Source organism: Lepisosteus oculatus, unplaced genomic scaffold (assembly GCF_040954835.1).
Source record: "Lepisosteus oculatus isolate fLepOcu1 unplaced genomic scaffold, fLepOcu1.hap2 HAP2_SCAFFOLD_87, whole genome shotgun sequence".
NCBI classification, from domain to species: domain Eukaryota; kingdom Metazoa; phylum Chordata; class Actinopteri; order Semionotiformes; family Lepisosteidae; genus Lepisosteus; species Lepisosteus oculatus.
The window spans coordinates 1-12,705 of NW_027168425.1; the positions used below are offsets into that span (position 1 = coordinate 1).

The 12,705-nt window shown below is 44.7% G+C and overlaps 4 non-coding genes across 4 annotated transcripts; 3 read left to right on the plus strand and 1 right to left on the minus strand.

Moving 5' to 3' along the window:
• Positions 1 to 5,226: 5,226 nt before the first annotated feature.
• LOC138236036 (5S ribosomal RNA) lies at positions 5,227 to 5,345 on the plus strand. The gene has a single exon (XR_011188437.1). It is a non-coding gene; the product is annotated as a 5S ribosomal RNA (ribosomal RNA).
• A 1,306-nt stretch (positions 5,346 to 6,651) lies between these two features.
• LOC138236114 (U1 spliceosomal RNA) lies at positions 6,652 to 6,815 on the plus strand. The gene has a single exon (XR_011188510.1). It is a non-coding gene; the product is annotated as a U1 spliceosomal RNA (small nuclear RNA).
• Positions 6,816 to 7,451: 636 nt separating this feature from the next.
• On the minus strand, positions 7,452 to 7,570 carry LOC138236111 (5S ribosomal RNA). Its single transcript, XR_011188507.1, has one exon. It is a non-coding gene; the product is annotated as a 5S ribosomal RNA (ribosomal RNA).
• Positions 7,571 to 8,861: 1,291 nt separating this feature from the next.
• LOC138236127 (U4 spliceosomal RNA) lies at positions 8,862 to 9,003 on the plus strand. The gene has a single exon (XR_011188521.1). It is a non-coding gene; the product is annotated as a U4 spliceosomal RNA (small nuclear RNA).
• Positions 9,004 to 12,705: the final 3,702 nt, after the last annotated feature.

The window sequence follows — 12,705 nt, forward strand, 5'->3', positions numbered from 1 at the left end:
GCCTGGGCAGATGGCAGATCCACCACATTCACTTCTGTCAGACCTACCCTTGTAATCCATTACCATGAAAAACTCAAATCAGCCCAGGTCTGGAAACAATGCAAAAGGAGACATACTGTATGGAGAGAGGACCCAGAATCCCCCCTGTAGTAGACTGCTACTGGGCAAGGGGTAAAAAAAATAGAAAACCAACCTATTCCTTTTTTAAAAAAACCCTAGAAGCAGGCACACAGGCGAGCTCAATTTCTAACAACACATAAGCAAAAGAGGCATCTATAAGGGCAGGTGACTGGAGATCTCAATAAGAGTCAACACAAACACAAATGATACAAAAACCAACACAGTCTTCCTAAAATAATTTATGTAAGTATTTTCAAACCGCTTATACTTTCTGAGTACGCTAAAAAAAATCAGTTGTGGACTGTACCTCTTACCCCACATTGAAAGTTTGTATATTTGTTATTTGTTCAAAATAGAGCCTATTGCTTTTTAGAAATCAAAGACACAGGTCACTATTTTTCTGTTCATTTAAAGTGTGTGTTGAGTGCGTATGTGGTCAGATATGTGCCAGCTTCATATGAAGTCGATCTGACTTCTATTCAGGACACTGTATTTGGCAAGCTGCCAGTAATAGGGTATTGAAGATACTGGTGAATAGCTAGCCCAGGTTACTGTTCACACAAATGCTCCGGCAGTTGTTAGGGTCAGGTGATCAGTCCTGGATTCCAGGCCAAAGGAAAACATCCGTACTTCAGGATGGGGTTGAGTATTTTAAACTAGGCTCATCACTAGGCTCATGCAGTTATGTCACATGATGTGGCTGTTTACCCTGTCTACGCCACAGGCCTTTTGTAGTTTAAGGGTATGGAGTTAGTATACTTGCTCCAGCTTTGTGTTTGGGAAATCCAAGGGATATTGGTTGTTTTTTATAGACAATTCAACAATGTTCTGTTTTTAAGACTTTGTACCATACACCGATCCGCCCCGGAGACCCAAGTGATTCTGGTTTAGGTAAGCCAAGGGACAATGATCTTCACGTTACCAGGGGGACAGTGGGTGGACAAGTCTCCCCTAAACAATGTATCTTGTCAGATTATGATGTCAGTCCGTTTAATAATGTTGTTGAACTCCCTTCAGCCAAAATACAGAGGAGCCCAGGCCCAGAATGTTACACATACTGACAGAAAGTGATCTCATTATGTGTGTCATGATGGTGCTGTCTGGCTGTCCTGCTGGTCTGGATGAGGGGTGCGTAGTGTGGTGCAGGTACTTGTCCCATCCTGCTCTTGGTCCAGGTTGGAGGGTTGCACCGATTCTGAGTCTTGTTAGCTGGTATGGATTGGTTTGGGGGTGTTGATACCAGAGTGGTCCAAGAGGGGGGTGCAGATGTCTCGGGGGCATTCTTGTTTTTCTATGACTTCACGTTGATTCTGTTGGTTCTGAGTGCCTTGGTTACATACGCTTGTGTGTATAGATGAAAAAGCTATTGAAGAGCACCTCATTCATCTCGGTGGAAGTTCCCATGTTCAAAAAATCCTAAAAAGAGAATTAAAGTTTCACACAACAAAGCATGACTGTGAAAGGTCAGGAGGCCTGACACTTGCACAAATGCACAACACTTGATTACAGTCAAAAAATCATGAAGCCATGAAGACGACCCACCTGTCCCAGTGTATTACCTGTAGTGTAATCTTCAGAAAATCATAAAAAATTAAAGAAAGGGGCCACAGCTACAGTAAGGTTGTATGAGGTTTGGGGGCCTGTCTGGTGTGTAAAACACTTGGTTTCAGCAGAGTGGGTGCTGTATTTGAAATGCTATTGAGCCATGAAGACGACCCACCCGTCCCAGTGTATTACCTGTAGTGTAATCTTCAGAAAATCATAAAAAATTAAAGAAAGGGGCCACAGCTACAGTAAGGTTGTATGAGGTTTGGGGGCCTGTCTGGTGTGTAAAACACTTGGTTTCAGCAGAGTGGGTGCTGTATTTGAAATGCTATTGAGCCATGAAGACGACCCACCTGTCCCAGTGTATTACCTGTAGTGTTATCTTCAGAAACTCATTACAAAATAAAGACAGGGGCCACAGCTACAGTAAGGTTGTATGAGGTTCGGGGGCCTGTCTGGTGTGTAAAACACTTGGTTTCAGCAGAGTGGGTGCTGTATTTGAAATGCTATTGAGCCATGAAGACGACCCACCTGTCCCAGTGTATTACCTGTAGTGTAATCTTCAGAAAATCATAAAAAATTAAAGAAATGGGCCACAGCTACAGTAAGGTTGTATGAGGTTTGGGGGCCTGTCTGGTGTGTAAAACACTTGGTTTCAGCAGAGTGGGTGCTGTATTTGAAATGCTATTGAGCCATGAAGACGACCCACCCGTCCCAGTGTATTACCTGTAGTGTAATCTTCAGAAAATCATAAAAAATTAAAGAAAGGGGCCACAGCTACAGTAAGGTTGTATGAGGTTTGGGGGCCTGTCTGGTGTGTAAAACACTTGGTTTCAGCAGAGTGGGTGCTGTATTTGAAATGCTATTGAGCCATGAAGACGACCCACCCGTCCCAGTGTATTACCTGTAGTGTAATCTTCAGAAAATCATAAAAAATTAAAGAAAGGGACCACAGCTACAGTAAGGTTGTATGAGGTTTGGGGGCCTGTCTGGTGTGTAAAACACTTGGTTTCAGCAGAGTGGGTGCTGTATTTGAAATGCTATTGAGCCATGAAGACGACCCACCCGTCCCAGTGTATTACCTGTAGTGTAATCTTCAGAAAATCATAAAAAATTAAAGAAAGGGGCCACAGCTACAGTAAGGTTGTATGAGGTTTGGGGGCCTGTCTGGTGTGTAAAACACTTGGTTTCAGCAGAGTGGGTGCTGTATTTGAAATGCTATTGAGCCATGAAGACGACCCACCCGTCCCAGTGTATTACCTGTAGTGTAATCTTCAGAAAATCATAAAAAATTAAAGAAATGGGCCACAGCTACAGTAAGGTTGTATGAGGTTTGGGGGCCTGTCTGGTGTGTAAAACACTTGGTTTCAGCAGAGTGGGTGCTGTATTTGAAATGCTATTGAGCCATGAAGACGACCCACCCGTCCCAGTGTATTACCTGTAGTGTAATCTTCAGAAAATCATAAAAAATTAAAGAAAGGGGCCACAGCTACAGTAAGGTTGTATGAGGTTTGGGGGCCTGTCTGGTGTGTAAAACACTTGGTTTCAGCAGAGTGGGTGCTGTATTTGAAATGCTATTGAGCCATGAAGACAACCCACCCATCCCACCTGTAGTGTTATCTTCAGAAAATCATAAAAAAATAAAGGTTCCATAACCCAAAACAAAGCTGGGAATAGTCAGATGACCTGCTTAGTGTGCAAAACACTTACCTGCAGCATTGTGGGTGCTGTGGTTTAAATGCTATTGGTTTGTGAACAGAATACCCCTATCCCAGTGCATTGTGCCACATTAAATAAAAGCAAGAGAAAAAGAGATTCAGAACACAAAGCTGTGTCAGTGTTCTGTGTAAAAAGTCGGTATGAACATCATGGGAGCTGTTTTTAATAAGCTGCTGAGTAAAGAATATTTTTATCTTCCTGCTGTCAGTAGTATTGTGAATATAGTTGACCCTTACCTGAATGAAAACAGGACGTAAAGGAAGGGTTTCAGAAATCAAACAAAGCTTTATTCCCGTGCTTACAGTCTGGGTAATTGGAGACTGCGCTGTTCTGCTTCCTATGGTCATATACCGGTTTTTCGCACGAAGCCGTATTGAACAGTATTTCTCGCGTTGTGAACGTGTGCACACAGCGGTCCCCCGGGTTCCAGTTCGTGCGTAATTACGCATCGATGAAAAACCGGAGGTTTTAAAAAAGATAATTAGCTCACTGATAGTTTGATATAAAGGGTGTGGAAATATCCACAAGTCGTGGTCTTTAAAATGCATTTGGTTTGACAGCATTCTGTGCTTCCATCGCGAAGATATGGACAAAAGAATATGCGTGCTTGGTCAAAAAAATGTCATAAAAACGACAAAGTAAAGGCTGAGAAAGCATCCACAATGTATTTTATACACAAAACAAGCATTCTCGCAACTCTAAGAGGTTTCGTGAAAGCGCTACAGGCGTGCCAAAATCGTTTTCGAACTTCGAGCTAACTTTACCCCGGTTGACGAAGGTCATGCCGGGAGGAACTCATGCACTATAGAGGAAAGGGGGCGGGCACGTACAGTTCACATTCAAGCCACAAGTACTCTTCTTGGATGTTGCACAAACAAATCCTAACGTCTTGAAAGCATTGCAGCATGTTTGTGTCCCACTTCCCGTGGCTGCGGGACGACTGACAAGAACGGACAAACAATCTGTGGCGTTTAGCGTGACATAGTCTTGCAGGCATCGTGCTGTCTCACTGCAATACTATACCGCTGGAGGAAACAGTCCATCTGGCCATGAAACTCATTTGAACGTCTAGCTACAGCAACTAACAATATCATGATTTATTCAGGATGTGTGGAATCAGCACGTCCCGGAGACAGCTTCCGAAATCGTGAGCATTCTCTGGTGGTAGGGGCGTTCAAGATGGCGCTCAGGTGGGAGGTAAAGTTTAGTTGTTGGGGAGTTTTTTTGAGTTTTTCATGACCTGAATGTTAATTTTTGCTTTTTTTGACTACAGAAAAATAAGGACTTAACACTAGTTGTTTAAACTTCAGTTATAATTGAAAGAAAAAAAAACGATTTCTTTAGGGTTAACCCTTTTATGTTTAAAAAGTCCGATATGAGTAACACTGGGAAAAGAAAAGAGAGTGCTGGGTCTTCGAAGGAGAACTCTAAGATACCTCAATCGTATATGTATAGCACTACAAAAAAATCGATGGCAACTAAAGGGAAAAGTGAAGCAGCTGCAGGGGCAGCAAGAGGGCGGAGGCGCCGCGCGCCCGGCCGACGTGTTGGACCGGTGCGCTTTACGTGCTGAAATAAACACGCGACAGCCCCGAAATGTTTCCAGAGTGCTGTGCACTGAAGACTTGCCTGGTGCTCCTCCGTGCAGATTGTTTGTCCTCCTCCAGTGCGGGACGAGCCAACACAAGGGAGCGCATTCGCCAACATCCAGGCACGCAATGCGATTTGGAAAGCAGCTCCTTTCCAAAGAGTTGCACACGAACGATCCTTCAGTCCCGCTCGGGGGGCATGGAACCCCCGCCACACACAGCTTCAAGTAGCGAGTCATGCGCCAGGGCTCTCGCTTACGGCCACACCACCCTGGACACGCCCGATCTTGTCTGATCTCGGAAGCTAAGCAGGGTTGGGCCTGGTTAGTACTTGGATGGGAGACCGCCTGGGAATACCAGGTGCTGTAAGCTTTTGCTCTCCCGGCCAGCAGGGGTCGCCGTTGGTGCCGTAGGCTTTGGGAGGAAAACCTGCAGGATGGAAAGGTGATCTATAGCCTCATCTCTAGAGATGTTTTGTTGCTGTGGCATGTGTGTGACCCATATTCAAAAAAAAAAAACCCGTCTGTAAAACGAATATCGAAGCTGCCTCTAAATCTGCAAATGAAGATGAGTCGATAAACCACTCGTTTTTCGTATAACTAGACATTTATTCATTTGTTACCGATTTCATTCATTGAGCCCTGGGGTTTCCTAATGGCCAAGGAGGGTCGGGACCTCGGTTTGACGCCTCCCCCGAAGGACGGCGCCTGTTTGTGCAGCAGAGTGTCGCCATCAGGAGGCTGGGGCGTAAGAGAGCCACACAGCCCGCAGGGTGAGCGCTCCCTACTGGTCCCAGTCACACCTCTTGCAGGAGCAGCAGCAACCGGAGCTTTTCCGGGGTGGAATCTCCCATCCGGGTGCCGGCCAGGCTCACACCTGCTGGGCTGCCCCGGGGGTGAGCCCAGTCGAGAGTCGCAGGGCCAGATCTAGTCACCGGGGAGAAACGATACAAGTGAAGGATTGCTCGGCTCTCGGCACTTGAAAAGACCGACAAATGTCTCGTTCCCGCCGGAGCTGAATGTACCCGCATGTGTGGTGTCGTCTTCTTCCCCCGCCCCGCTGTGTTTGCTGTATTGTCTCTGAAGCCGGCCCCCCCGAGACGAGACGGGCTGTTCCTGTGCCCCAATTAACACTTTACAGGTGCCATTCCCCGGCATTGTGGCCATTGGAGCCCCGACGCAGCTAATGCGGAGCACTTGTTGGACTGGCATCGAAAGGACGTGTGCGCACGGAGCGAGCCTTCCCTGCGGCAGAGCGCGGGAACTTTCTCCCCCCCTCCCGCTGCAGGAGTTGTGTGCACTGCAGCGGTGCCGAGAGAAAAGCACAGAAGGCAGCAGGCTCTGGAGAGCAGGTAAGAGACGGAGCCTTGTGGGCAGGCAAGCAGGCCCGTTTTTTGGAAATTGCTGAAAAGGTTTGTTCGGTGTGTGGCAGGCGCACGTCGCAATGAGGCCGAATTGCATCCCGGGACATGCTGCGAATGCGCAACGGCGACTGCAGATGTGTAGGAAACGGCGCGCTCGTTTTCTCGTTTTGCCCACACTTTTGAGTGTTAGTGTGGCGTGTGAGTGTGTGAAAGAGTGGGCCCAGCAGGAGGCGGTGGCGTGCAGGGCGAGGAGGTGGCCTAGGCTGCGCGATTTGTGCTGTGGGTGCGGGCCGCTTGCAGGGGCCTGTTTAACTCATACTTACCTGGCAGGGGAGATACCTTGATCAAGAAGGAGGTTCACCCAGGGCGAGGCTCGGCCATTGCACTCCGGCTGTGCTGACCCCTGCGAATTCCCCAAATGTGGGAATCTCGACTGCATAATTTCTGGTAGTGGGGGACTGCGTTCGCGCTCTCCCCTGATGTGCTTGGTCCAAAATCAGATACGGGAGGGTTAGGACACCACGAGCTGCGTGGCTGCGGAAGGATCCCGGTTCGACAGGAGTGGACGCCGCTGCTGGTTCTCGCTGGCTTTTAGTTAGGGGTCCGGAGAAGCATCTCAAGCTAGTTCCACTACTCCTTCCGGACGTTCATTCCCTTTTCAAAGTCAGTCGTTTTGCTGTAGTCTGCGTTCTTTAGGCTGATTATCGAGGTTAGCCTTTATTTGGTCATGGGGGGCCTCGGTACTGTATGCTGAGTCTAAAGACAGTTTCACCCGTTTTCTGATTGCTCGGTTCTGTACCAGTGCAGACATGTCAAACAGTGAATGGCTGTACCTCTATTGTATTCGTGCTCAATGAATGAAATCGGTAACAAATGAATATATGTCTAGTTATACGAAAAACGAGTGGTTTATCGACTCATCTTCATTTGCAGATTTAGAGGCAGCTTCGATATTCGTTTTACAGACGGGTTTTTTTTTTCGAATATGGGTCACACACATGCCACAGCAACAAAACATCTCTAGAGATGAGGCTATAGATCACCTTTCCATTCTGCAGGTTTTCCTCCCAAAGCCTACGGCACCAACGGCGACCCCTGCTGGCCGGGAGAGCAAAAGCTTACAGCACCTGGTATTCCCAGGCGGTCTCCCATCCAAGTACTAACCAGGCCCAACCCTGCTTAGCTTCCGAGATCAGACAAGATCGGGCGTGTCCAGGGTGGTGTGGCCGTAAGCGAAAGTCCCTGCGCCTGACTCGCTACTTGAAGCTGTGTGTGGCGGGGGTTCCGTGCCCCCCGAGCGGGACTGAAGGATCGTTCGTGTGCAACTCTTTGGAAAGGAGCTGCTTTCCAAATCGCATTGCGTGCCTGGATGTTGGCGAATGCGCTCCCTTGTGTTGGCTCGTCCCGCACTGGAGGAGGACAAACAATCTGCACGGAGGAGCACCAGGCAAGTCTTCAGTGCACAGCACTCTGGAAACATTTCGGGGCTGTCGCGTGTTTATTTCAGCACGTAAAGCGCACCGGTCCAACACGTCGGCCGGGCGCGCGGCACCTCCGCCCTCTTGCTGCCCCTGCAGCTGCTTCACTTTTCCCTTTAGTTGCCATCGATTTTTTTGTAGTGCTATACATATACGATTGAGGTATCTTAGAGTTCTCCTTCGAAGACCCAGCACTCTCTTTTCTTTTCCCAGTGTTACTCATATCGGACTTTTTAAACCTAAAAAAAAATCGTTTTTTTTTTCTTTCAATTATAACTGAAGTTTAAACAACTAGTGTTAAGTCCTTATTTTTCTGTAGTCAAAAAAAGCAAAAATTAACATTCAGGTCATGAAAAACTCAAAAAAACTCCCCAACCACTAAACTTTACCTCCCACCTGAGCGGCATCTTGAACGCCCCTACCACCAGAGAATGCTCACGATTTCGGAAGCTGTCTCCGGGACGTGCTGATTCCACACATCCTGAATAAATCATGATATTGTTAGTTGCTGTAGCTAGACGTTCAAATGAGTTTCATGGCCAGATGGACTGTTTCCTCCAGCGGTATAGTATTGCAGTGAGACAGCACGATGCCTGCAAGACTATGTCACGCTAAACGCCACAGATTGTTTGTCCGTTCTTGTCAGTCGTCCCGCAGCCACGGGAAGTGGGACACAAACATGCTGCAATGCTTTCAAGACGTTAGGATTTGTTTGTGCAACATCCAAGAAGAGTACTTGTGGCTTGAATGTGAACTGTACGTGCCCGCCCCCTTTCCTCTATAGTGCATGAGTTCCTCCCGGCATGACCTTCGTCATTGTTCTGTCATCTTTTATTTAAAGGGTTGTATTTCTGCTGCTGAAAATAAGCAACGGTTTTCTCACAACGCCCTTTGTTCCCAACGGAGCCCTTGTCTGTCATGAAATTCTTCAAAACCTCAAGCTAGAAGAAGAAGAAGACGACAAATATGAAGCGTTATAGCAACGACATGCCATGAGACGATCGATAACGATTTCCATAGGATCCCCGCGGTTGCTTGGCAACCGTCAGCTTTGCGCAGTGGCAGTATCGTAGCCTGTGAGGTTTAGCCGAGGCGCGATTATTGCTAGTTGAAAACTTTTCCCAATACCCCGCTTCCGCCGGTTTGCAATACAATCGGCGAAAGCAATTTTTGACAGTCTCGTCAGAGACTGAGCAAGGTGTTTAAAGACAGATTTGGTCATGGTGATATCATGGTAGAAAGAAACGAGCTTGTTACGTGTCAACAGAAACGCTCTTTAGCTCTTTCAGCTTTATGCAGAGAACAGCGTCTGTCGAGATTACTTTTGTGTCAGCGCGAAACGCCGTGTGCTGTCAGTTTGATTTCATATTGCTCGTAGCGGCGCCTGGCTTTTGTCTGTCAAACGTTAGGTTGCGCTTCTTCATGCTGCATCGTCGGCATGAGTGGAGCATTTTAAACGTCTGTACTTACTGCGCCCCATAAGAAATCGTTTGTCCCTGTTCAAAAGAGATTGTGCGATGTCCTGCAGCGTTCGCAAAGCAAACCTTTGACAGTTTGAAAAGAGGAATTTATTCTGCTTCCTGTGCGTGCAGTAGTTACAAAGTTGAACGTCTTTACACGATCTGCTGCAGTTTTCAGTGGGTGGGCTTTGTCAAATGGCTTGGAAAAACGCACTGTGTTTCGGCTCGGGAAACATCATGAGCAGTGTCCTGCATGTTTTCTGTGTATAGCTGTCTTTTAACGCGTACAGAATTCATTCGAAATCATTGATTTCTCCAATTAACAAGGGTCCCTTTTTGAACCTGCCAGAAGCATTCTTTCAATGTAACAGATTTACTCCGGGGAAGGGCAGCATGACATTGAGAGTAGCTCAAGCTTTCAGCACCTTTATCTGACTGCATGTATGCAGACACTGCTCAGAATCCCCTGTAAGATTCTCCTTCAATTCCGTTTTGCAGTGCTTTAGCTCTTTCAAAAGGCTTCACTTTGCTAGTCACAATCCAAGGCTCATGACAGCATTTGAAAACATTTGCAACTGCATTGGCCGGGAATCGAACCTGGGTCAACTGCTTTGAAGGCAGCTATGCGCAACACTGGCTCGCTCCAGAGTAAATTTCACGTCGAGGGCATATTTTTTTCCATTTTACCGTGAGTCGGGCTCAGCTGCACAGAGGAGAGAGCAGAGCAATGAGGTCACAGGGAAGAAGGGACAATTTTATGATGCTTTGGAAGATAATGTTTTTTTTTTCTTATACTGAAAATGAAAGGTAGTTGTTTCTATATGGACTCAGTCTTTGGAATTTGTATATATATATTTCAGTGATCCCTCAGCCATTCCTTCTGTATTGTAATTCAATTTCTCTTTTAAAATTCCTTCCCCACTTCTAGGACCTGCAGTTGCTGAACTCCACAATGGCTTCTATTGGAAAGTCTGTGACTGAGACCAAGTAAGTGCTCACTTTTTTATGAAACCATTATTTATTTTGGAGCAATGAGCAATTCTTATATAAATGCAATAAAATCATTATGCTCAAACTATGAGAGAGAAAATTAAGGATAATTTAAGAAATCAGTCTTAGCTTGTTTCTATACACAGATGGTATTATTTATTTTCAAAGGAAACCCGCGAGGATTCCCCTGGTGTGCAAGATGTGCCTGAATACTCTTGATCAGCTTCCTGCTCACTTGAAGAGGGCGTGTATGAAGCACGCCACGGCAGAAGAGATCAGGATGGCCTCTCAACAGGCGAGGGAGGACATGATGAATCACCTGAAGAATGGGGTCATCGTGGATTACCACAGAATAGAGATCGTGTCTGGTGAGGCAAACAGGATAGTGGTTATAAGACTGCTAGAGTCCTTGGGCCTTTTTGTACATGGGAAGCCTGAAGACACATTGGCAAGGTGAGATATTTTTAATCTGTAAGGCTTCTGTAGTTTCTTTTTGAAATCATTGTTACAACATATTATGTAAAAGCATGTTGAAAAGAATATACCTGCATTCCAGCGGCCCTGAGCAAGAGGCCGCTGTCCAGGAGGAAGAGATGCCAGAGGCTGCTCTAGAAACTGAAACAGAAGCGGATAAGGAAAGGGAAGATATGAGCTCTGAAGAACTCTATCAGCAGTAAGACTTTTTATTTTTCAGATGTATCTATTTTTTACTAAAATTCTAATTTGTCTTATAGGTATAAAATGTTTAAACCGGTGTTTTATATCCTTACAGGCCCTGAGTAGTTAAAAAGTATCAGCAGGCCGGAAGAGAGTGGCCCAAGCTGGACTCTATAGAAAGCACTCCCTGGATGCTCCTCTCCTGATTGGATTCAAACAGTACCTTACCAAGGATCTGGGAGTGGCAAATTATTCTCAGGAGGTATTTATTTTTTAAAGGCATTTAAAATTAAGTAATGGTATCTTCATTGTAAATGTTTTTATTTCTTAGCTTAAAATTCACCCATGTGAAATGATGTCAGCCATAAACATCATGACTCTATATTTCCTACCTGAATCTATTCTACTTAAATTATTACATTATACACAATTTGAGTTCATTTTAAAAAGTAAAAGGTAATGAAAGGAATGCATTTTCATAAGAAAGATAATACCGATATGCATGTGATAATCTTCCTTATATCATGTAGTGCATCATTTGGACACTTTGTGGGCTTCAAATACAAAGAAAATCATGTTCTATGGTACAAGATAAATACAAAACTTAAGCTTTTATTTTAATTAGATTTCTTTATAAAGCATAAGCAATCATTTATTACATCGCTTCTTGAATTAAATCTTTTGACAAGAGGTAAGACTTCTGTTACATTTAAACCCATGTTTAGCTGTGTTTTTTAGATTTAACTGAACCAATTTCTGTGTGTGATAATGTCCTTGAATTCTGACAACATCACACTAAATTACATGATATAAAACAGCTAATGTTTCTAGAGATAAAGTTTCTGAGATGCTTCTAATTACTTTTTATTACCAGGGACAGTTTAATTCACCTTGTACAGTACTGTAAGACCAAGATGCTTTTTTTAAAAGTTATTTAACATTTTATAGAACTTTGTCTACTATGGCAACATGATGTGCTTGGTGAAACTTGGAAAAATACTGCTTGGCCACTTATCTTAAGGTAAAGATAGGATAAAAGTTTATCTTTTGCACCTACCTGACCCCCAGGGAAGGCCAATGCTTTCTAAGTTGATGGTTCCCTACAGTAGACTGTACTTTAATTTCAAAGGTAATGTATATTGACCCAAATCAGTTTTGGAATCCAATCTACTGACGAGATGGAGCACATCCTTTTTTCAGGATTTTAGCATCATACGTTTGGTATATTTAGTCCCTAATGCTGAAAGAAATGATCATAGAACATTTGGACACTTTGTGGGCTTGAAATACAAAGAAAATCATGTTCTATGGTACAAGATAAATACAAAACTTAAGCTTTTATTTTAATTAGATTTGTTTATAAAGCATAAGCAATCATTTATTACATTAATATATGTGAAAATAACATTTTAGCATCATACGTTTAGTATATTTAGTCCCTAATGCCGAAAGAAATGATCATAGAACATGACATCTAACCTTACCTGCGGTGTTTTTAATCCCTATTGCTCAATGCACAGTGAAAGCATTCCATACATGTGTCTGACAATGAGGAATGGGCCCCTGAGACAGTCATTTGCCTGTTTCACAAATGATCGTATTTTACTAGAGGTTCTGTTTGGGATTCAGATGTGCATTCGGACAGCAATCCCTTTCAAGAAATGATACGTTCTGGATGAGGTCAAAGGTGCTGGAACACTGTATCTAGGATGTGTTTGCAGAGACTGTGTGTCTCCTGCTTCAACGCAGTGATAAACAGATGTGCTCCTTTAATTTATTGGTAC